Here is a 27096-nt window from a genome sequence, read left to right on the forward strand (position 1 = left end):
GTGTACAGGGGTACACATTCTGTTTTAAGATATTAAAAGTGCGTAGATACTGAAAAGGATCCATACAGGGATGTTATCAAATTTCTAATAATAAAACCTAAAGACAAGTTTGAGGCAATTTCTCGTTGACTTGTGGGGCAAGGCGGGTTCTTAGACGAAATAAGTTATCTATCATTAAGTGGGTTTGGTCACGTGAATAGATTTTGTGAAATATTTGATTGAGTAGTAAGGTGTCGCGTGGGGTAATTAACCCTTGTAGGTGTATATTAGGAAAGAACAGATCAATCAATTTATACCCAGTTTGGGTTCATTCTTATTTCGGATTTGTTACACATGTTTGTGTATTAACATCAGTCAGGAGAGCTGTTTAATGCTGTTTTTTGACATTATTTGAGAGAAGACATTTATTTGTATTATTTGTCAGAATTACAAAATTCTCATTTGACTAAAATAATATTCTGGGATTGCTGTGACATTTTCAATGAGATACTGACAATACCATTTTGATACATCAGGACTGATGGCAGACCAGTACATTCAAGAATCTGAAAATCATAAGTTCATCTTACAATTCCATTATATAACTTTAGATAACTAAATTATTTCTTATATGTTACAACACTTGTTGTTTTTGCATCTTTATGTTACTTACGTCACGATCATGGAGTTTTAAAATAAATTGGGTGTTGGTTCTGGAGCCGCATTTTACCAATATTTCAGAGAAATTAATTTTTAGTAAAATTCATATTTAAGAAATTTCCTTTTCCATGGAATTTAGATTTTACAATCTTTCACAATGTCATCTAAGGTGGAGAGTTTAGTTTACAATCTGTCTTAGCATATTTGAGTGACTACGTTGTCATATCATATTGATTCTTGGTTTGTTTTGTCAGGGTTACATATCAGGGTGTATTTGTATTATAACCTTCTATGAGACATTATTAAAGTATAAACGCATAGGATGATCAGCACCACAGCTGAATGAAATGGTGGTTGATGTGGGATAAGGGAGACAATTTACCAAATGGATTTATATTTCAAAGAAAAATAAATTTTCTGCCATTTGTCTTTACAACCAATTACAATATTTTTTTATTCATAACTTTGAATTTAAATTTTGCGAAAGATGTCTAATCATACATTTAGTTATAATTTAATTTTTTTTCTTGTTGAGACTAATCCTGAAGATTATGGTGATAGTCCCTTTGGTGTTAGTTAAATTATGGTCAAGCATGCATCACACAAACTTGATTTTGCTGTCTAAAAGCAACACATGTAGGTTATGACAATGGACTTTAAATTGGTTAGCCGAGTTTGGATCAGCATACAATTAGCCAAAGTCTAATTTCTGCCTACATGCATGTACATAATGAGAAATGGATAACCTGTCGTTTCATATAAATTCGTCAAAGGGTATTTCTTTGAAACCACCTAACGGTCTACAGTAACTGCATTAGAAATGAACAAAGTCTCCCAAGTCGAGCTTTACCCGTATTTATCCGAGCCAAACCTATCAATTCATTCTCTATGATTCATTACACTTGAATCAAATAAGGACTTCTATCTCTAAAATAAATATATTTTTCGTTCAAAAATGGGACGAAAGTATTTCGTCCTATGCCATTGGCAAGTTATGCAAATTTATCAGGTATCTAGTCTGTCATTGTATGACGCAAGTCACTGTCAAGCGTAAAATAAAGGAGGACATACTGTGTCAATGATTTTCCCCTTGTGTTCATATTACCTTTTTCCTTTATTAACAATAATTGTATTACTCATGCTAGTTTAACAATAACTATGGCAGGTTTCATATCACACGCAAACACTCACCGATCAATTATATAGATGTAATTCCGATGAGGTATAAAGTTGCCATAAGATGGAAATCTTCTACATAATCTAATCTCTACTGTAGTACTTTAAACACTACCTAAGTCTTCATCCGCACACTGATCATTTTTTATATTTATATTCAAACTTTCTTGTAAACTTGCCCATCCAATTTCGAAAACTCTTTTTACGTTTTTTATAATTCGGGTCCAAGGACGGGTAAATAACATACATTTGTAATAATTATGACATGTTATTTTATTTTTATTCAATGTATATTCAACAACTATTATATATTTTTTTTAATTATTGTGTGCTTATCTATAAGGATTGTGTTATTGGCAGTTTGTGATATTCTCCTTATGTGTGCAGTCAGGCATGACTTCTGACCTCGGTAACCTTGAAATCTAATTCGGTATCAGATGCTTCCCACGAATTTTGACTGTCCATTAATTTCGGTTTGCAATAATACACTTCTTAATCCCCAATTTATCTTATGTTTAAAACATGTTTATGGGTCAGATAAGAGTTTAAGCACTAATTAAATTTTTGTACTATTATATTTAGTAGAGTATTTGGGTTCAAAATTGTGAACTGATTCTCACTGAGTGTAACTGGAACTGTTTGTAGTACACTGAATATGGCATAAAAGCAGGTCAAACTAATTCAGTGGCTGAAAATGTGCACGATGCATGTGGAAACCCATTTTTAAATAAGCTAATATTTTCAAAGTTCTTATTGTTTGGGGTTCGTTATATGGATTATTGTAATGGCACCTCATTACTTATATACATGTACTTGACCTATTTTTTAATACATTTCGTTCATGGAGAGAGAGAGAGAGATAGAGAGACAGAGAAAGAAGAAGAACACAGAGTCAAAAATTGAAATACCCTTCAATATGAAAATATACGTTTAGATAACGTACACAAGGGCACATATATTTCCCAAATTTATCAAAGAAAGTAATTACAAAGTAATATCGCTACAAAGGCCATATAAATGGAATCACCAGTGTGGAACTATTCTCACACTGATACATGTCAGTGTCATTATGAAATAACTGATAAAAGTCCAACTTAACCAGCCGGAGGTCATCGATCCACTATGATCCACATCGACAAAGTGCATCGACGACCCTTGCTGGGGAAGATGTCATATTTTAATTTTTTTTACACATCATAAACTGCCTAATTTGCATAATCCCTAGCTCACGTTTCAGTTTGTGACAGGGAATCAACTAACAACCAGATCTGTTTTCTACCAGATGTATAAGACACGATGTAATCTGATTTAAGGTACTTTTTTTGGCGTGTGTGAGATAGACAGACAAACATAATGTGAAGCATATATTATTTTGCTGCCGTGTTTGTATTGAATAATGAAGAGGAACATTTACGATCTTTTTGACACGTTTCCTGTAATTTTGAAAACTGCACTTTTGCAAATATATTATTCCCATGATAATAAAATATGCATAGACTGAGAGAGAGAGAGAGAGAGAGAGAGAGAGAGAGAGAAAGAGAAGGTAGCGAGATGTGTCGTTTTAAAGTACTTAAGCTTAGATTTCACACAAAAGAACAATCAATAACATGCAGACATAGCATAGGTCTGAATATACTAGAAGAAGCTTCAGATGGTTGTCTGACCCCATTTATTTTAACATATCAATATGGCTTCCTTAAATTCAGATTTAAATAGATACCTCTTATTCTTAGGCTAGCAATAACGACGATTTCCTGCATTCAGGAGTAAAGGATTAACAAGTTAGTAATACTACTTGCTAGTCACAAGTAAATTATTTTCTTTATATCTCCAAAATAATCTGCTGATTTTATGAATTTTGCATAACACCTCAAATCTCTTTGCAAAACGAAAGGCTACATATGAGGCTAACGGATATCCTAGTTAAAAAAATTAAATCGTGAGTTTCATTCTTACAACTCTCTGTGTGTATGTATACGATTAAATTCACTACCTTGTCTAAAGTGTCATTAGCAAAATAATACAAACTCTCAATGTGAGGGAAAATATTAAGACACTGAGTGAAACTGGGACCTGAACTTTATTATGTGTATGTGAGTAGATTAGAACAATATATGACCTAAAGGTTTACAGTAGCGGTACTCTTTCAGCATGCGACACAAGTGTGTGTGTGTATGTGTGTGATATAGAGAGAGATAAATAATAATGTAACGGAAAATATGCCGAGAACAAATTTAAGACGTAGTAAAATGCCAATTTGGCTGTAAATATGCTCTTATTTAAACACGTGAGCAATCCTATGTAGTTTACATAATTTGATATGTCGCATACACTTCAACTCCAACTGTTTTATCCGCTTTAAAACGTATATTAAAATTCGGCAATTGCAGTAAAGAAGAACATCAAATGTTATCCGTTGTTTACATCATGCTTGGATATTTAACACTGGTAGCGTGTGTATGATAGTAAGAAATTCTTTAAACAAACTTTCAAAGGTTAAAATATAAGGTTTATAATTAAATTAGTTCAATCGTCCGTACACGAAATCGCATTATTCGTTGTTAGCACATGTTTATACTGCATCATTTAAGAATAAATGACTTCAAAGTACGTCCGCATAAAAGTTGGCACAGACATTACCAGACAACGATATGCATGCGTACGTGATGAATAACTAACAATGTACGCGCTGGAAATTATAATGTATATTATGTAAGGTTAAGTCATTAAAAGTTATCCTGAGTATATTTAAGAAATTGAGCCAACTTAAGCTACACAGTGGGTGAATACAACTGTTGCTGAGAGATCAAGAGCAAAGAAGACAACTAATGAATGTAATTTCTCATCTAAACGATATTCGTTTAATTGTCTTACAGTGTTACGTCAATTATAAAATGAGTTAATTTGCTTACATTGTTTTTCAGATTTTAAATTGTGACCCATGGAACAAATTTTCCAACATGTCAAAAATTATTGAAATAATTATGGATCGGTTGAAAGGATGATATATAAATTTGATTAAATATGTGAGGTATATATATATACCATAACCAGCAAAATTTTATGTTTTCGTTTAAATTCCAGAAAGCACTTCGAGTCTCGCAGATCTACCATACTTGGAAGATCGAACATTATTGGACGAGGTCAACCAAAAGTTGTGATTCAATATAAATTCTATGCCCCACGCTGTGATGTCGCAATGTGCGCAGCACGTGTTTAAAGAAAACAAAAGAAATAACTTCAACGTATCTTGATACTTTTTCTGAGTAATGCCACTTCATTTACTTTTAACAGTGCTATAGAAAGTATAGTAACAGTAAATATTAGTTTTCAGTAACAAGAAATACACCGTTGTGTCATGGGCTGACCGTGACAGTTAATTAAAATTGAAAACTAAATTTGTTTAGACCGAATATGTAATGGGTAGACTCCAGAATGGGCCTACATTGACAATGATGATTTCTAACTTCAATATATATGGAACAAATCTGTGATTGTCCGATTTCGCTGTTGTTTTTGTATGATTTAACGCCATTTAGAGCACAAAACACGCTATGCATGGAGACCAGTATAAATGGTGGAGGACAAACCCGTGAAAACCCCGGAAAGAACCACCGACACACGAGAAGCTGCTGGAACGTTTTCTCTTATACAGACATTGGGCCAAATCTGAGACTCGAACCTACGCAGACAGAGGTGAGATGGCAGTGATCCGTAACGGAGAGCGCTTTAGACCACTCGGTCTCTCGAGGCCCCCGTCCGATTTCGTTCTTGGCAGCCTATCGTTTGAGCCGAGAGCTCCAGTCACCAAGAGGAACTGTTTGGTTCACATTGAATATAAATTAGAAATATGTACCACTGCACGTTCAATCACAGAAAATTTGCACAATTCATGTACAAAGCTATCATTAGATACGTTAACACATGACACATACCTTCTGGTGGGTGGGTTGATTTCGTTTTGTGCATTTTGGGGGATGACAACATCACCACCACCAAAACCCGTTGTTTACCTAAAAAGCTGATTTCATAATATAGGCAATTTTGAAGTTATGTTCGTCTTGATGGAGGAAGAAAAAGAGAGAACCATTGAATTGCTTAACTATGGGACAATGTATAACAAGGTACGTGTGAAAGGACTAGGATCGCAGAGAGGTGCTAACTCTACCATTGCTTGCATCTCATTAATAACAAAACACTATCATACTCGAATTTCAAGTGGCAACATTACCCACTAATCGGTTGCACGGACCTAGCGACGAGCGCAAGACAGTGCTAGTTATATACAGAGCACTTACGAGGAAAATAGAAACTTAATTCTCTATTTTACGTCTGCTGAATAAAACAAAAACACATTCCTGTTCAAAATCTATTGTGAGGAGGTAATGACTAGCCAAGCGCGTGAAAGTAAAAGACCTGTTTTAACCTTGGCGGTGAATGCACAATAATAGGTTCTAAAATTGACAAATGAACAATGTTGCTGACACGTAGAGTATCTTATACAACTGAGATAAGCGTTACATCCTTAATTGATACTTGGGTCATATATTTAATAAACTTGGCAAGAAAATAATTGTTTTGAACTTATCCATTAACTACAATCAATCAACCCAGACAATTTTAGTAAACTTGTGTAATGGTAAGCTTAGACAGTTACTGCAGGCCAACGTCATATTTCCAACTCCTTCACTCAAAATATTCAGCTATTTTTCGAATTAGCAATGCTGTTCCTATCCGATGCAGATTAATCAAAATTGCTGATCTCTCTCTGAATGTAAACACACTCAAGATGGGCCGCCTTGATACTATCTCCATTAGTTATGGTTGATGTAATCGCACAGCAAGCTATATATAGCCCGGAAGCATCCCTTGATTCAGTACTGCTGTTTACCCAGTAGGAATATGCATCGTAAAGAAGGTGTGTACGTTTTAATTTCTTCCTTGGAATATTAATCCACTGGCTGCCTTTTTTTTTTTTTTTGGTGCTTACTTGCCAACTTACGGTGACTGACGCTATGGCTTTGGGTCAGGACAACAAGGTGGTGGGGGACCGCAAACACCCAATCAGAAGCTACTTATACATTTAGAACTCTTGTTACGTGACTGTTTCTATATCATGTGTAATACTTGTTCGTGACTTTAACTTTCGTTGATTATCTGTAAAGAAGATATTACATAGTTAATTGTGTACAGGGTACACATTCTGTTTTAAGATATTAAAAGTGCGTAGACATTGAAAAGGATCCATGCATGGATGTTATCAAATTTCTAATAATAAAACCTGTTGACAAGTTGGGGCAATTTCTTGTCGGCTTGTGGGGTAAGGCTGGTTCTTAGACGAAATAAGTTATCTATCATTAAGTGGGTTTGGTCACGTAAATAGGTTCTGTGAAATATTTGATTGAGTAGTAAGGTGTCGCGTGGGGTAATTGACCCTTGTAGGTGTATATTAGGAAAGAACAGATCAATCAATGTATACACAATTTGGGTTCATTCTTATTTCGGATTTGTTTCACATGTTTGTGTATTAAAATCAGTCAGGAAAGCTGTTTGATGTTGTGTTTTGACATTATTTGAGAGAAGACATTTGTTTGTATTATTCGTCAGAATTACAAAATGCTCATTTGACTAAAATGCTATTCTGGGATTACTTGAGTTTTTCAATAAGATATTGACAATACCATTTGATACATCAGGACTGATGGCAGACCATTACATTCAAGAATCTGAACATCATAAGTTCATCTTACAATTCCATTATATAACTTTAGATAACTAAATTATTTCTTACCTGTTACAACACGTGTTGTTTTTGCACCTTTATGTTACTTACGTTACGAACATTGAGTTTTAAAATAAATTGGGAGCAGGTTCTGGAGCCGCAATTTACCAATATTTCAGATAAATTAATTTTTAGTAAAATTCATATTTAAGAAATTTCCTTTTCCATGGAATTTAGATTTTACAATCTTTCACAATGTCATCTAAGGTGGAGAGTTTAGTTTACAATCTGTCTTAGCATATTTGAGTGACTACGTTGTCATATCATTTTAATTCTCGGTTTGTTTTGTCAGGGTTACATATCAGAGTGTATTTGTATTATACTGTTCGATGAGACATTATTAAAGTATAAACGCGTAGGAGGATCAGCACCACAGCTGAATGAATTGGTGGTTGATGTGGGATAAGGGAGGTAATTTACCAAATGGATTTATATTTCAAAGAAAAATAAATTTTCTGCCATTTGTCTTTACAACCAGTTGCAATATTTTTTGATGCATAACTTTGAATTTAAATTTTGCGAAAGATGTCTGACCATACATTTAGCTATAATTTAATTTAATTTATCAGAATAATCCTAAAGATTATGGTGATAGTACCTTTGGTTTTAGTTGAATTATGACCAAGCATGCATCAAACAAACTTGACTTTTCTGCCTAAAAGCAACACATGTAGGTTATGACCATGCACTTTAAATTGCTTAAGCAATTTTGGATCAGCATACATTTAGCCAAAGTCTAGTTTCTGCCTACATGCATGTACATAATGAGAAATGGATAAGCTATCGTTTCAAATGAATTCGTTAAAGCTTATTTCTTTGAAACAGCCCAACGGTCTACATTAACTGAATCAGAAACGAACAAAGTCTCCCAAGTCGAGCTTTACCCTTATTTATCCGAGCCAAACCTATCAATTCATCCTCTATGGTTCGTTACACTTTAATCAAATAAAGACTTCTATCTCTAAAGTAAAAATATTTGTTTCAAAACTGGGACGAAATTATTTCGACCTATGCTATCGGCAAGTTATGCAACTTTATCAGGTATCTAGTCTGTCATTGCATGACGCAAGTCACTGTCAAGCGTAAAATAAATGAGGATATGCATTGTCAAGGATTTTCCCTTGTGTTCATATTACCTTTTTCCTTTATTAACAATATTTGTATTACTCATGTTAGTTTAACAATAACTACGGCAGGTTTCATATCATACCTAAACACGTACCGATGAATTATATAGATGTAATTCCGATGAGGTATAAAGTTACCATAAGAGGGAAATTTTCTACATCATCTAGTCTCTACTGTAGGACTTTAAACACTACCAAAGTCTTCATCCGCACACTGAGAATTTTTATATTTATGTTCAAACTTTCTTTTAAACTTGCCCATCCAATTTTGTAAACTCTTTCTACGTTTTTGTTTTTTCCCGCCCTAGGGCGGGTAAATAACATACATTTGTAATAATCATGACATGTTACTTTATTTTTATTAAATCTATATTCAACAATTATTGTATATTTTTTAATTATTGTGTGATTACCTATAAGGATTGTATTATTAGATGTTTGTGTTATTCTCCTTATGTATGCAGTCAGGCATTAATTGTGACCTCGGTAATCTTTAATTCTAGTTCGGTAGCAGATGCTCTCCACGAATTTTGACTTTCCATTAATTTCGGTTTGCAATAATACACTTCTTAATTCCCGCTTTCTCTTCTGTTCTCAAACATGCTTATGGGTCAGATAAGAGCTTAAACACTAATTAAATATTTTTACTATTATATTTAGTAGAGTATTTGGGTTCAAAATTGTGAACTGATTCTCACTGAGTGTAACTGGAACTGTTTGTAGTACCCTGAATATGGCATAAAAGCAGGTTAAACTAATTTATTGGCTAAAAATGTGCACAATGCATGTGGAAACCCATTTTTAAATAAGCTAATATTTCAAAACTCCTTTTTATTGTTTGGGGTTCGTTATATGGATTGTTGTAATGGCACCTCGTTGCTTATATAAATGTACTTGACCTATTTTAAGATATTTCGTTCATGGAGAGAGAGATAGATAGATGGATAGATAGATAGATAGATAGATAGATAGATAGATAGATAGATAGATAGATAGATAGATAGATAGATAGTTAGATAGATAGATAGATAGATAGATAGATAGATAGATAGAGAGAGAGAGAGAGAGAGAGAGAGAGAGATATAAATAGATAGATAGATATATAGAGAGAATAACACAGTCATAAATTGAAATATGCTTCAATATGAAACTATACGTTTAGATAACGTACACAAGGGCACATATATTTCCCAAATTTATCAAAGAAAGTAATTACAAAGTGATATCGCTACTAAGGCCATATAAATGGAATCGCCAGTGTGAAACTATTCTCACACTGATACACGTCAGTGTCATTATGAAATAACTGATAAAAGTCCAACTTAAGCTGCCGTAGGTCATCGATCCACTTTGATCCACATCGACAAAGTGCATCGACGATCCTTGACTGGCGAAGATGTCATATTTTATTTTTTTACACATCATAAACTGCCTAATTTGCATAATCCCTAGCTCACGTTTCAGTTTGTGACAGGGAATCAACTAACAACCAGATGTGTTTTCTATGAGATGTATAAGACATGATGTAATCTGACTTAAGGTACATTTTTGGCGTGTGTGAGATAGACAGACAAAAATAACGTGAAGCATATATTATTTTGCTGCCGTGTTTGTATTGAATAATGAAGAGGAACATTTACGATCTTTTTGACACGTTTCCTGTAATTTTGAAAACTGCACTTTTTCAAATATGTTATTCCCATGGCAATAAAATATGCTTAAACTGAGAGAGAGAGAGAGAGAGAGAGAGAGAGAGAGAGAGAGAGAGAGAGAGTAGCGGGATGTTTCATTTTCAAGTTTTTAAGCTTAGATTTCACACAAAAGAACAATCAATAACATGCACAAATACCATAAGTCCGAAGATACAAGGAGAAGCTTAAGTTGGATTTCTGATCCCAGTTCATTTAACATATCAATATGACTTCCTAAAATTCTGATTTAAATAAATACTTCTTATTCGTACGCTAGCAATAACGACAATTTCCAGCATTCAGGAGTAAAGGATTAACACTTTATAATACTATTTGCCATTCACAAGAAAATTAGTTTCTTTATCTCTCAAAAACATCTGCTGATTTTATGAAATTTGCATAACACCTCAACTCATTTTGCAAAACGAAAGATTACCCATGAATCTAACGGATATCCTAGTTATCAATTTAAAAAATAAGGTACATTCTTACAATTCTGTGTGTGTATGTTTTTGACTCAATTTACAACTTTGTCTAAAGTGTCCCTAGCAAACTAATACAAACTCTCAATGTGAGGGAAAATATTAAGACAGTGAGTGAAACTGGGACCTGGACTTTATTCTGTGTATGTGAGTACATTAGAACATTATATGGCCTAAAGGGTTACAGTAGCAGCCTCTCTCAGCAAGCATCACAAGTGGGTGTGTATGTGTATGATAGAGGGAGATATAATAATGTAACGGCAAATATGCCGAGAACAAATTTAAGACGTAGCAAAATGCCAATTTGGATGTATGCATGCTCTTATTTAAACACTAGACCAATCATATGTAATTTAAATAATTTGATTTGTCGCATACACTTCAACTCCAACTTTTTTCCGCTTTAAAACGTACATTAAAATATGGCAATTGCAGTAAAGAAGAACATCAAATGTTGTTCGTTATTTATGTCATGCTTGAATATTTAACAATGGTAGCGTGTATATGATAGTACGAAACTCTTTTAAAAACCTCTCAAAGGTTAAAATATGAGGTTTATAATTAAATTTGTTTGAATCGTCCGTACACGAAATCACATTATTCGCGGTTAACACATATTTCTACTGCATCATTTAAGAATAAATGACTTAAAGGTACGGCCGCACAAAAGTTGACACAGATATTGCCAGACAGCGATATGCATGCGTACGTGATGAATAACTAACAAAGTACGCGATAGAAATTATAATGTATATTATTTAAGGTCATGACATTAAAAGTTATCCTGTGGTTATTTAAGAAACTGAACCAACTTAAGCTACACATTGGGTGAATACAACTGTCGCTGAGAGATCAAGAGCAAAGAAGATAACTAATGAGTGGAATTTCTCCTCTAAACGATATTCGTTTCATTGTCTTACAGTGTTACGTCTATAATAAGTGAGTTAATTTGTTTGCATGGCTCTTTAGATTTTAAATTGTATACCCTGAAACAAATTTTCCAACATGTCGAAAATTATTGAAATAATTATGGATCGGTTCAAACGATATATTAATTTGATTAAATATGTGAGGTATATATTAATATTTTCAGCAAAATTTTACATATTCGCTTAAATTCCAGAAAGCATAACGCGTGCAGAGATCCTTTCACTCTTTCCTTGTACTACTGTAGCATCTCTAAATATCTCTCTTACTATTTCTCTATATGTATCTTTCTATCGTACACGTATGGTAATACACGAAAATTTAAACCATCATTCAAACTAAATTTTGCATAAAACTATAATATTCTTTGCTATTAGTATTCGCATTTCTTTTTTATGTTGTAGCTGATGTCACGATTCTGAATTATTTGATCATTTCAGTTTTTTATTTTGTGACCATGAATTAAGTGTTCTATTTACATCTGTACTGATCTGTTCCCCTTTTGCTCTCTTCCGCTATTGTTCTGGTCGGCAGCCTTGTATTGGAGCAATATATCATCATATCTAGTAGTACATGCATCGTTTGATTCCATCTTTTGCATAAATACACATGTGTATAATTGTTGGTATCAATTTGAAGTACAAGTCGTACAGGTCATATATAAATTAAGTACCGACTGTTTCAGTAAATTATGCAAGTTTCTAGAATTTAATTGCACATACCTTTCAGTTCATTGGCGATTAATTCAATTTTTTTCTTCTCAATTACGCTTTCCAGCAATCTGATTAGAAAGACCCGTTTGAAAATTTTTCCGTTCATGCCTCTATCAACATGAAATAATATTTTTTTGCACCGCTCACAGACCTTCATTTGCTCCGACATTAGCAGTGAAATTTAATTTGTTTAAATTAATTGCAAGTAGATTATCAGGATGGACTGAAGAGCTCATTTAAAAGAATTTTAGTTTTTATGTCCATACTAGATCTAAAATTTAATTCTCATGATTAACAAGTTAAGTTTTGTTCGCAGATCACGCAGTTTCAAAAGCGATTTTGTTTGGGTTCGTACTTAAATAAAAGTAAAAATAAATGGTAAATCCTCAAGTATTCACATTACTTTGAGTCTCGTACATCTACCATACTTGGAAGATCAAACATTATCGGACGTGGTCAACTAAAATGTGTGATTCAATACAAACACGTAAACACATTGAAATACATACAAAAATACACTACTTTCTTTAAATCCTCCTCCTTGTATCTGTCGTGGTAGTTTTGTTTTGAAAAAGGAGCTATAGGGATAGTATGTACATTATATATGGGGCAATGAGGATTTTAGGGTGGGTAAGGGGAGATAAAGAAGTTATTTCTGTTGATAATGGGTTTGGTCGTTTTTATGCTCCTTCTTTTAAATCATACCATGTGGGGCCAGTAGATGAGTTGAAGATAGCCACTGCCATTGTAGTTAGTTTTAGGAGGTTTGCATTACTTATGAAGAGGGGTCATTCTTATGGTAAGGTACCCTTGTTTGTAAATAATTCTGAAGAGTTTAAAAAATGTGTGCTTGATAATAGAAGTCCTGGTATTCATATTGTATAACAGGTAGGTGGATAGCTGGACACTGGCTGTTTATTGTATATAATTGTTTGATTAGCAGCAGATCACTGCGTGACTTATAAGAGATAGAATGGTGACTGCTAGTAGGTCACTCTGTGTCGATAGTTGCTAATTAGTTGCTGGATAATAAATAATTGTTGACTAAATCGTAGATAATGAATTGTTGGAAGTAGACAATGTGGTGTTGGTATTAGATATATGTTTGTATATGTAAGTATTATTAGGAAAGTAGTATTGTTTTTAAAAGGGAAGATAGTGGAAGGTGAATATGTTAAAAAATGGGGTAGAATGTTTAACTTAATAAGCGAGATAATAGGGTTGTATGGGAAATAAAGAGACATGGTTTAGTTGGCAAGCAAACCAAAGTACGGTCTTTCATTTAGGGTAAGACAAACACACATTTCAATGGCTAATACACCTGTCATGATATAGTTTTACAAAACAAACATAAAACCATGAAGTGAATACAAACTACAATTTTCCCGGTCGACAAACTCAACAAATTACACTACCCTTCAAAATAGAACCAACGTGTTACAAAATGACTAGTTTGGACGATACTGAGATTATTTCTAAAAAGAGACAATAGACAGACGCGTGCGAAATGTACAATGGAATAATGTATTTCCTTCAAGCCATGCCCCTCACTTTATGCTACAATATATATCTTTGAAAGACGTCAGGGTTATGTTCATTTCCTGTTTTCATCTGATCGTTTACCTCATTTACCTTGGGGTCCCATTTTAGTATAATGTGTCCCATTACTTATATATACAAATGTAAAAGGTGCTTACCTTGTTTTTTGTTGATTCAAATAAATTCGCCGATGTGGTTTTCTTCCAATCTGCTTAAGGGTATAGCGTAACTGAATACAAAAATAAAGTATTTCAAGTTGAATAATTCACTTTTACTTTACCCGTATTTATCCTGGCAGTACCTATCAATTCATCCTCATTTGCTTCAAATGAAGATTGTTATCTCTAACGTTGTTATATTGCTTTATCATTCTTTATCACGAACCTATTGTAAGCTAAGGAAATAAATGCGATATCCTATTTATCCCCAGTAATGGTGTTACTATGAAGCGTAACATCAAGGCGGGACATATGGGGCAAACGTTTTCACGTGCTCATTACAACACTATTAACATTACACTCTTTCCGTGAAAACGTAATTGCTGCAGTGTTTATGACACATGCGAAAGAGGTTTAATTGCTTACCTATCAACAGTATTCAGGTATCTGAACTATCCGTCTGTAATGTAGGACTCTAAACACCAAATATGTTTCAAACTGCACACTAACGTATGTGTTCCTCCCTTCATCTATTAATATGGGAGTCCCTCCCTGCATCTATTAATCTGCCTGTTTGTTATTTCAATCATATGCCCATCACAGGAACCATATATCTACCAAACACACACACGCATATATATATATATATATATATATATATATATATATATATATATATATATATATATATATATATATATATATATATATATATATATATATATATAAAGAGAGAGAGAGAGAGAGCGAGAGAGAGAGAGAGAGAGAGATGATGCTTATTTACCGTTGTAATTTATAGTACTTTGAAACGCTCCCAATACACTACTGAAGTTTGTGGTCGAAAGTTCTCCCAGGCGCACTTCTCTTTCGTCTTATGTCCGTCATAAAGTAATGATTATGGTTATTGAATACATACTGGTATAGACTCAAATCATCGTTTTACTTCCGGATAAGAACTCAGGAATATAGTCATTATGTATTTTTCCACATTTTGCGTTTATTATTTTGTATTAGTTTAGGTGGTGCTGATGATCTATGTATTCCTGCTGCTAATTTAAAGGAAATTGTTCATTCTTTGGAATATGACAAATATGGCGTGATTTTGTGCTACAATGTATCTGCGGTGCACAGTGAGAACTTATGCATTGATACTGTTCCAAACGCAAAATATGTAACCCGAGTACTCCATGGTACGTGTTTTTGTAATGTTCAGCCTCACCAAACAGTACCGGATAACCTTGGTCAAGACATTCATGTAAGGTTTGCTCGGTAGATACGTATTATTAACACGATTTATTCTTATTTGGACACGTTGAAAAATTCAGTGCAGAAACGCAAATATAGACTATACGTATATATATATATATATATATATATATATATATATATATATATATATATATATATATATATATATATATATATATATATATATCTGGGCTGTTCCAAAGAAATATCTGTTAACAAACTTATTTGAAACGCCATGACCGAAGGTAGGTACTTTTTAAATTCTAAACGTGTATATATATATATATATATATATATATATATATATATATATATATATATATATATATATATATATATATATATATATATATATATATATATTCTCTAAAGTTCATATATTTTTCTATATTATAAGATAGTTCATCGACCGATCATAACTTTTAAATTAGGCAAATGAATGCGGGCTGGAGTCTGTTGTCACATGGTGCGATGTGCTGTCAAGCGTAAAAGGAAGGAGACAAATATGTCAGGGATATCTCCCTGTACTCATATTACTTTGTCCTTTTCACTAAACGTACTTCTGTTACCTTCTGTTATGTCAATAGTAACTTCAGCAGGTGAATGTCGTAGGTAGCACAGTCGAACTGTGTACCTCTGACTCCTATCATGCATGACATTGTCACCGCAATTAAAGCTTGTACAGAATCTAGACAGATTGTAGGAATGTAAACACTACCTCTGAATTCATCCGCACACTGATTAATTTGCCCATCCTTACAATGAATGAACAGTCCATTTGCACGTACAACCACCCATTGTTTGACAACTATCTTTTTATCTACAAAATACACACACACACAAACACACACACACACACACACACACACACACACATATATATATATACATATATATATATATATATATATATATATATATATATATATATATATATATATATATATATATATATACATATAATAAATTGTTCAACGTATCCCCTATATGTTATGCATCACGCTGTAAACTGTGTTGCGCACTGACAAGAACAGCTTCCGAGCTTTTCCATTTAGTCAAATCAGGCCTCTGCTGTGGGCTAAAATCTCTTAACCCAAAGTAGCAAAAGCACATACTGAGAATCTTTGACCAGTATCTGGCCTATAACTATTCAATAGCTTTACTGTATGTAGGAGGAGCTAGGAAGGTTTTAAATAAGTCAGAATTTGGCTAAGGATTCCTTTTGCCATACTCAGTAAGGCTGGCAGAAACCTTAGCCAAAATTTGGCTATCCTGCAACTTTGTCCCTTTCCATAATGTACATGTATGACCTTTAGACAGAAACCAAATCTTGGATAAATCTATGCTTGGCCAAAATTTGGCTAGTGTCTACAATGCCTCTTAGTATAAATCACATGTGTGGCTGTACAAAACCAAAATCTAGGTAACTATGATTAGCCTAAATTTGGCTATCTGCAACATTGACCCTTTCCATAATGTACATGTATGACTTTTAGACAGAAACTAAATCATGGATAAATCTATGCTTGGCCAAAATTTGGCTAGTATCAGCAACAGCTTTTATTAAAAGTTGTATGTGTGGCTGTTAGATCTGAAAAGTTTTAAAGCTGTATATTCGCCAAATGCGAAAGAACACATGTGATCCTTATGTTAGACTACCCATTGTTGCAGGCCATTTTAAAATGAATATAATATATTAAAGAACTTAAGTGTAGCATTAAAATGTAATGAATGGCAAAATACCAAACCATCCCAGTGATTTATATAAGATATTTTTATACATAAATTCATGAGGTAAATTATTTATTTTACCTCCACCCACCACCATCCCATTCTAAAGTGTGACAACCCTACCAGCTGTAATCCGTAGAAAATGAGTAGATTCTGAAAAAAATAATACCACATTGCTATCAAATACCCATATTTTTAACAATACTAACATATGACCTTTAAATATCCTTATTTTGACTGTAAATTTAGAACTTTATGAAATTGATTTATTTCAGGAATGCTTTGTTAATTTTGCTATAAAATGATGTGATGACATAACTTGGGCACATTAAAAATGCAGTACACTTGACCAGTATGTTCCTGTATATAAATCGTTGTAAGGAATGACTTAATTAGCTTTAACCTTCATTAAGGCATAAACCTTTGCAGCACAGAAATAAAGTACAGTACAGCTAACATGTATAATATATTCAACCAACAAATTGTCTATGCAATACGAACGTAAATGAATGAAGGAAAAATGTTCAACTGATATTATGTCTTTATTTGAATATTTCATAAAAAGGGATAGGCGGCACATATTGGATGATATTATATAGGTCAGATAGAGTAATAAGAAGGAAGCATATTATCAAGTATGTAATTCCATTTTATTTTTAAACCTGACATCACATAAGACTCCAGCTTTAAATATAATAGGAAACACAAACATAGTGATAATTTTGTTTCAAGTTCAAATGTACTTGCTCATAAATACTTTGTTTCTAAATTTTAATATTTTGCAACATACTTAATTCTTAACACTGTTTTATCAGGATATATTCCATATATTATCAGCATCAAAACTTCCATTTCAAAGATTGCCTGAGGTTCAACTTTTGTGATTTAGATTCAAGCGGTTAAATATTTACATTTTTACCCACTCTAAAGACATGTCTTCTATTATAATTTAAAAATAATTGATGTGACCTAGTGACTATATAGAGATGTTGTTTTACCCATTAATAACGGTTCATTTCTAGAATGATATGTTTCTTCGATAATAATCACCCAATCATAATACGTAGGAGAATTATTACTGTCATTCAAATGGAGTGCTCCCAACTTAAAACTCTTTAGCTAAAAGGAGAGAGGATGCAGTAAGCAGGCAGGTCCTACCTAAGAGATTCAACCAATGAAGTTCTTAAGAGTGGTTCAATAATTCATACCTGTGTTTAATTTTTAATGTATATTGCAACTGCTTCCTTTATATGTTAATGTTCATTTTCCATAACACATTTAGTTCAAACTTGTCCATTAAATAAATTTGTTGATTTTCTGGATATCTTTCATATTTAATGTTGCTTCTAAACTATCAGCAAATTGAAATTCAAAATTTCCATTCTCAAGTTTCCCAAATGGCTTTTTGCAGTACATGTATGTCCTTTCTTTGCCCGCCAGCAGTCCGATGTAGATTGCACCAGTATTGTACTCCACCATCCCAATAGCTTCTCAAGAGATTACCTACAAAGAAAATCATAATTGACAAATCATTTTGTTCTTTATCGTTGGAACTGGAAAATAAATTATTTTCTAACAAATTAACCTTTTGTACATTATGCCTTGTGGATTAATGTTGCTTTAAAGATGCAACTGTTTTCATAAAAGAAAGTCTATTGACTTTTATGTCCAAATTTCATAAATATGATGTTGGTACATGAAATGAATAGTCTTGTGCTGATGACAGTGAAGAATCAATATAGAGTATAGGATCACATCATACCATCAGTATTATTCAAGTTTTGTCGTACCATTAGCACTAAATAATCTTTTATTATTGGTATTGGGTATTGATAAACTGTATTCGACATACAACTAGTGATAGAAGAAAAACTGTATTATTTTCATTTGCTATCACAGAATGATAAGAAAGCACGTAAATCACAATTAATAAGCACACATGCTTATAAAAACAAGTGTGTTGCCAAACAACATTGCATTTTTTAAATGAAGGCAGTCACTTCTAAATCATATTGGTAGCTCCACCAGAAAACCCAAGGCAACCAATGTGACGTGTTAAGGCTGCACATACAATATGAATATATTTTAACATCTTTGCAGTAAAGCACTGGACCCATAAACCGTGCCAGACAATTATGAGCATGTGCAAATATCATGACAACGAAAGCATGACAGAAAGCTTTAGCTTGAATGACGCACGCTCTGTTTTGTTTGCTAACATTTTCAAATATTACAGGAATGAAAGTTTGTTTTGAGAAATATTACATATAACTTTCTTCTCATCACAATATGTACTGGTACTCAGTTTAATGCCATAGACTATAACAAACTACAACACAAAAGCTAGAACTTAAAGTTAACAAAATGAGTTATATCCTCATCTATCCCAAGGAAAGTGTACATAATTATAAAATAATACAGTCATCCAGACATGCAAAGGTAAATTCAGTCATAAATGAATTTCCCTTACAAAAACAAAATCAAAACAGAATAGCCTTTACACTGTTTCTCTGCATAATGAGTTTATCTCTCTTAAGCAGGATCGTATTAGACACACTGCATTTTTGTTTCCTTGTAAGTGTGCATGCAGCAAATTAACTATTAGACTATTGTGGTGGGGATCTGATGGTTAGTACAATGGAATCTGGTACCAGAGGATGCAGGCATGAACTGCCATGATCATTGTTTCTGAACAGCTCTTCTGGCATCACAGGAAGAGACCATGATAATGGCATACAGTCAGTTCATTTGAGATGTCAAATGGTTATCTTCACTAAAGGAAGTGTTAAATTCAATGAAAGTCAAAAGTTCCCCAAGCATTCCATTGGAATTTGAAAATGGGAGCTACTTATATGACTGGCGATGGAAAATCCCAGTGCTTTTGTATGACATTAATGAAAACTCCTGTCAGGACTAAGATCAGTGAGTTCTAACTTGTAATGTATTAAATACTAAAATATGTCATTGTAATTGAAATATTTGTGTATTATAAATTTGATCCCGTCCTAAGGTAGGTCCCCAAGAATAGGACAGTCTCAAAGACCATCATAGTTATTCAACATGTGCGTAGTGGTCAGTCAGTGCATACACTGGCACATTAATTTCATTTATATTTTCCGGTTTATTAGTACAGATATGATCAATGATAGTTGCACTTGTATCTGTTACTCTAGTTGGGGTGTTAATTAATTGATTAAACTTGTAAGTGTCAAAGTTACTTATCCAACTTCAAAGGTAATCAAGCTCACACCATATTTGGAGGGTGTATGTGACTATCATTATAGGTGTCACAAACTAAGACTGTTATAACCTGATTCTTTGGGAACTGTACCTTAAGCCACAGTCAGCAAGTTAATGGTAGCTTGATTCTGTAGTAAAGAGTGGTGCAATTAATATCGGAGATTGGCTTCTCAGTCAAGGTATTTGCTTGCTACTCACACTGAATAAATATGCATGCTGAATTTTTCTGGCTTACAAATTTGCATATTAACATAAAAATGTATGATACAAGAGATTTGTTCAAAAACTTAATATGATTTGAAAATGTTTTCAGCAGATATTAGAACTGCTGCATATGTAATTTGTCAATAAATCTCATAATATAATTCTGGCATTATTGCATGTAAGGATACACATTGCCATTTTGAATAGTTTCTGCCAAGGTAAATGTAATCCCTATTCCAGTTTATCTGCATTTTTAACTGCAATACATATCCATAGAAAAACATATTTTGTTCTACAAAAGTCATCACCTTACACAATATTTTGCCATCTCCCTAACTAGAATCTGGAGAAGAAAAAAAAAGCACTGGTTGATAAGATTGTCTAGTCAAATATAAAAATATACTTACATTTCACTATTGCATAGGTATCAATATCTATGCCATCAAGTTTATGCAAATCTTTTCTTGTCCACTGAATCAAAGACCATCTGTTGAGGAGAGAAGTTCCTTACCCTACAAAAATTATAAATGTTTCTGTATATATTAATAACAGCTTTAGCAATGTACCTTTCTCTTTACAGCACAGTTATTATTATTATTATCATTATTATTATTATTATTATTATTATTATTATTATTATTATTATTATTATTATTATTATTATCATTAAGAAATGAAGAAAAAACAAACTTAATACATAACCCTGTCATTTCCATGAAAGAAACCTTCTAATTTTGCTAACATAGTGTGGATCTAGTGTCAGTTAGAAATGTATTTATGGAGCTGAAATGGCCCTCTACAGTGCACAGACATCTGGTAGGTTATCTGATTATTGTGTTGTTACATTATGTATCTATTATGGAATAATGGTTCTCATTTGCAGACAATTGAACCTTTAACTGAAATTTAAAAATGAAAGGTCACAGGTTCTTTAATGTGCGTGTTTATTTGACACATAAGTATATATAAAAATTATTTCAAAATTGTTTCAAGTAGAAATACAGAAATTAGTTTAGTAATTTCCATTTTCTATGCAAAGGGTTTTAATTATGAAGTGTTTCAGTTGATTCATTTTGAGCAATTATATTGACTATAGCATTCATTTAAACAATATAAATTGTACTTACTCTCTCCTGTCACACCAGCCTCTACTGTCTCATAATCCTTCCCCATTTTATCTTCTTCAGGAAAATCATAAACCGATAACATTCTTAAACTGTATTTCTTCCTGGCTTAAGTGTGAATTACTAAGCTGGCATTTGCTAGATGGGCATACAATATTCAACCTCTCAAAGCCAATGTGCCTTAGTCCAATACAATTATGTACAGTCCTATAGAAGTTCTGACCTTTTGATCTTGGAAGTGGGTCACATGGCCTATTACTCTGGCTTTTGATACTAATGGTGATGATGTGGTGCTTTTGAAACTATGCTGATTTGATGATCAGTGTTGATTTGTTGGATGATACATTGCTTGTTACAAGATACTGAGTATTTTTAAACAAATTATATAATACTGAAGTTCCCATGGTCAAAGTGCTGATCTCACAATGTGCAGGCATTATAACTACATACAAATCATTTCTAAATTGTTAGCATTCCCTTTCTTAGTTTAAGAGCCAATTTTTCCACCCCATCCCCCTCAATTATGTATTGCCCCCTCCCTTACAACCCGTTAGTTCCCTCTCTAATAAGCCACCCCTCCCTTCAACTCATTAGTTTCTTTTCAATAATGGACTCTTTGGTAATAAGCGTACTGCCACATGTGAAATATATATGTAATGAGTCAATTAACAAATGGGGACGAGGGAAGAGTCAGCTATCTCATTATTTTCCCCCTTCAACCAAATAATTTCTTTTCATTAATGGGCCCTTTGGTAATACACTTAAGGCATACAAGTGATATATCAAAATATAATGGTTCCCTTAACAAATGGGTGGTGGGCAGAATCAGCTAGCTGATTCTTTCCCCACTACTACCAGTTAATTCCTTATTAGGAATTGTCTCTTTGGTGTTAAACATAAGGAAATACCATAGATGTAACAGGTCATAAAATAAAATAGGGGTACAGTGACAGAATCAGCTAGCTGATTATTTCTCCCTACAGCAATTTGTCACTTTTTATTAATGGGCTCTTTCCTAATCTGCTTAATGCCCACATTTGAAATATAATGCAGGTAGTGGTTCACTTTGCATAATCTCACATATGGTTTATTACAAATGAACCTTTACAATTAATAGAGGTTACAATTTTGAACTAATATAAGTTTCAAAAGTCGACACTTACATGGTATAACTGGGTTCATATGGTCTTTGACAGTTTGTGACAAATGAGGTAGCATTTTCAATGCCTTGAAAGTTTGACAAAATTTAGCATATGACCCTATGGTCTTTAAAAGTCTTTGAAAATTGAAATAAACTCAAGCATTTTAATTTCTTTCCATAATCACAGATAAAATTGTCTAAGGTTGTTAGATTCAAATGTAGTAAAGTAAAATGATAACCCATTCAGTTTCATTTCATCATTAAACACTATTGTAACATGTTGTATTCATTATGTTCTCATATAACATAACTTGTTTACAAAATGTTAGCAAAAATAGGTCTTGGAAATCTATGTTTATGGTCTTTGAAAATCTGTATAAAACCCTGGCCAAAGACACAACTTTTAAATAATCTTCCTGGTTCTTCTCAGTAAACTAACACTACATTAAAAATGGGGACCACTCCAATGGCCTAAGTGGTTGGAGTATTGTTATGCGTTATACTCGAAAAAACAGTAACACAGAAAGAGTGAATACAACAAGCTTTTAAAAATTAAAAATTAATTTATTTTCCTGGAAAAATTCTGTAAAAATGAAAAAAGGAGAAGAAATTATGGTTTCGAGAATCAAATCCAAGAATAATCTATGAATAATCCACGAATTAAATTGCAAAAGTCCTAGTAACAAAAGTTCAAATAATTTCAAGTTGATGGAAAATCCAAGATGGATGATGATGATGTATGCTGTAGTCAGTACTATGCTTATCTACAGTTCCTTGTAAAAATACAAATAATGGTACTCCGGTGTTGGAAATCCAAATTATATTTGTAAGAAATGTCTTTCCAAAATGCCTGTATGAGCACTCTTCAAAATATTTCCAGAGAAAAAAGAATTAATCGTTTTAAAATCTAACTGATTTGGAAAAAAATTAGAACTTAAAAATCAGGCTACAGCAAAATGACTTGAAATCAGTATAAAAAGCCCAAAACTGAAAAATCTCTCTCAAAGCATCTCTATTAAAACAAACAAATATGCGTAAAGGAAAAACCGGAATTGTGAAATCAAAAACGGGGGTCACGTGACCGTGTTTGTGCCACGTACACCAAAAATGACCCTGATGACAACCAATAATTTTACTCCAAGAATTAAAAAATAAACAAAATTGTTAACATCTTAAATCATGTAGTCCCACCATGACCTTGGAAACAACTAATCATTTTAAAGTAAAATAGAACTTGTTTATGAAAGTAGGTACAAGTTCTGAAACAAGGAAAGAATTTAGATCACCACCTGGTGTTTATAAACTAACAGTCAAGGTCAAACAATTTTCTGAAAAAGTATCATCTCTAGGGAATCAATTTACATTATAATAGCATATAATAGAATACAAAGTTTAATACTGACAAACACTTAAAATAAATATGAATTAAATCAGATATACGTAACATTATCCACCTGTGATGTGAGAGGTTGTGAGTCGAACCACAGGCAGAGTCTTAGCAAAGACTTATAAAATTGGTACACGCATCTGCCTCTGCGTTGTTTCAGGTCTCGGATTCAGCCAATTTGGGTATGTGAGAAAGCTTGCCAGTAGCTTCTCGTGGGTCAATGGTTCTTTCCGGAGCTTTTCCCGGGTTCTTCCTCCACCATTAATACTGGCCGCCGTGTATAGCCTAGCATATGCTGAAAAAGTCATTAAACCCTACAACAACAACAACAACAACATGTCTGCAGGATGATGCCTCAGTGCTACTATAAACTGCCACACTGCAGACATTGCAGCAATATGAAAGCTACATAAAAAATCAAAATTTCACAAACACACACACACACACACACAGAGGGGATGAGACAAGAAAGAGGAAGATCAACATATAGGAAGAGAGAGAGGAAGACAAACAGCAGAGACAAATAGAGAAAGACCGGAAACAGAGGGGAATAAAATGAAGCAGAGATAGAGAGAGGGAAGGAAAGACAGCAGAAGAGAGAGACAGAGAGAAAAGAGAGTGAAAGACAGATTATTTAACTTTACACATGATAAAAATAATTTGGTACGATTATATTTCTTCCAAGTGAGAACTTAAAATAGTTATATTTCCTCATTTATATTCAAATTATATATAAAATCCAAACAAAGTAATGCAAACATATCAGCCCACTTGATGATAAATGGGCATTAATATTTTATTTGGTTAATAAGGTGTTTCTAACATAAATATTTAATGTAATATGGCTGGTTTTGAAAACAAATATATTCATTTGCAAGGGGGGAATACGTTATGTGTATGTAATCAATATGATGTGTCCTGTTAGTCTGATTCATTGTCATTCACTTGATATTAGGGAATTATTTTTTGCTATTGGCTTACCGACAGATACCCTTAGTCAACCTCCATTCAATGTATTAAGACTGGTGTTTGTTTTACATGTTGTTCATCATAGAAGTGTATTGAATGTGTTCTTCAATGAAGAAGAAAGACTTTAGATGATTTTGATTTTTACAAGCAGGCTGGTTTTATAATGTTTTTGTAAGTAAGTGATCTAGAACTCAAGATGTACAAAGTAATTATTGCTAAAAATAAGTATGTTGGGGAGATCCTGTATATTTGTGCATGGTTAACAAGCATTATCTTGTTCTCACTATAATGAAAGATTAATGGTAAATACATTATTTTACAAACAATTTAGAAGTTAAATATCAGCACTTCCGTATATGATTTCTTATTTAAAAAACTTACTACAATAGTTTCTATAGAAACAAATTCCAGAATCATCAGCTTATTTAAAAGATTTTGAAACTAAATATTTTGTGGAAAGAATTAAATTTTATTAAGATATTGATTATGCTAAATAAGGAAGTAAAAAATCACCTTTATAATTGCTAATTAAACATTAATTTGGTTGAAAATGAGAGAAAGGATTTAAACAATGTCTCATGACAGTCAAATTCCTTTGTAGCTTTTATGTCTTCGTGATATTTACAAATGTTATTCATATTGACATTGTGAATTAAATTCAATTTATTGATCAATTAATGAAAGTAATTTTATGAAGTTAATAATGAGTTAATAATGATTCATTAATAAGTGTGCTTATCAGCATAAATAATTCAGTTATGTGATATTCTCATAAAAATGTATAATAATAAGTGAACGATTAAATATATGAATGAAGGTGAACGTATGAAAACTCTTATTTTAGTTGGTGCGTTTTGGTAAGGACCAACTAATATAAATAAAAATCTTTTTAACACAGTTGGATGAAATAATTCAAACAATAGAAATCTAAAATAAATAACTGATGAAATTAAGAATATATCATGAATACAATCTTCTCGTAAAAAATGAATTAATTGCACAAAATTACACAGGAAAAGTTCAAAAGTAAAACAACAATGAAACTTTATGGCAATCATTTTGCCAAATACTATTTTTAATGGATGCATTTCGAACCTAAATGCTTGTGGAAAAAGTTATAGCAAATGTACCAATATAGATTGCATAGTACAGAATGTGGGTGACATCAGTATCATAATGGAAAAATGTCATGTGATATACACATTGCTGCAACCATTAAAGCCATAAAGGAAAGGTTTATACTGCTCTACTTACTGTAGATTAAGATGCATTAAGACAGCATGGACTCATCCGGTAGACACTGTAGAGTCTAAACAAAGTAGACTACTCAGTTGTAAAATGGATGTAGACACAAAGCGTTTAAAAACAGATGGTTCAATAGACAAATGTCAGCAAACTTCTGAAGATACAAATATCATTCACACTTGAAAATGAAGCCGTAGTGACCTGTTTTCATATAACAGAATTACTCACTCTGTGATATACCCATATTTCGAATTTCTAAATGTTACAGTTGATAATTATATCAAGTGTGACGCAAAGGTAGAGTTCAAAATACTCTCATATGTGAAAGCTACAAAGGCCTATCCTTTGTGTGGTTGAGTAACTCTCCCTGAGACGCATATTTATACTAATTTTCATGAGTATAGATAAAATAATGCCTAACATATTGACCAGATAGCTAGAAATACAAACAGTTCCAAAGAATGCAAACTAGTCAACAGTGATATATTTTTGGCATGGTGGAGTTATCATCTGTATTACTGATTCTCATGACAATGTGTGAGTGCAGAAGCAATAGGGTACATGGCATTGAGG

At 32.9% G+C, this 27096-nt stretch overlaps 1 protein-coding gene across 1 annotated transcript in view; it reads right to left on the minus strand.

The window, feature by feature from the left end:
* Window positions 1-14400, minus strand: part of LOC149786786 (brevican core protein-like) — a 121151-nt gene extending 106751 nt beyond the window's left edge. The window contains exon 1 of the mRNA XM_089975979.1: window positions 14235-14400. The gene's annotated coding sequence lies outside the window, so the exon portion shown is untranslated. The remainder of the gene's footprint in view (window positions 1-14234) is intronic.
* Between the last annotated feature and the right edge of the window lie 12696 nt (window positions 14401-27096).

This window comes from Sinohyriopsis cumingii, chromosome 12 (assembly GCF_028554795.1).
Source record: "Sinohyriopsis cumingii isolate HCF-2022 chromosome 12, ASM2855479v2, whole genome shotgun sequence".
NCBI lineage: Eukaryota > Metazoa > Mollusca > Bivalvia > Unionida > Unionidae > Sinohyriopsis > Sinohyriopsis cumingii.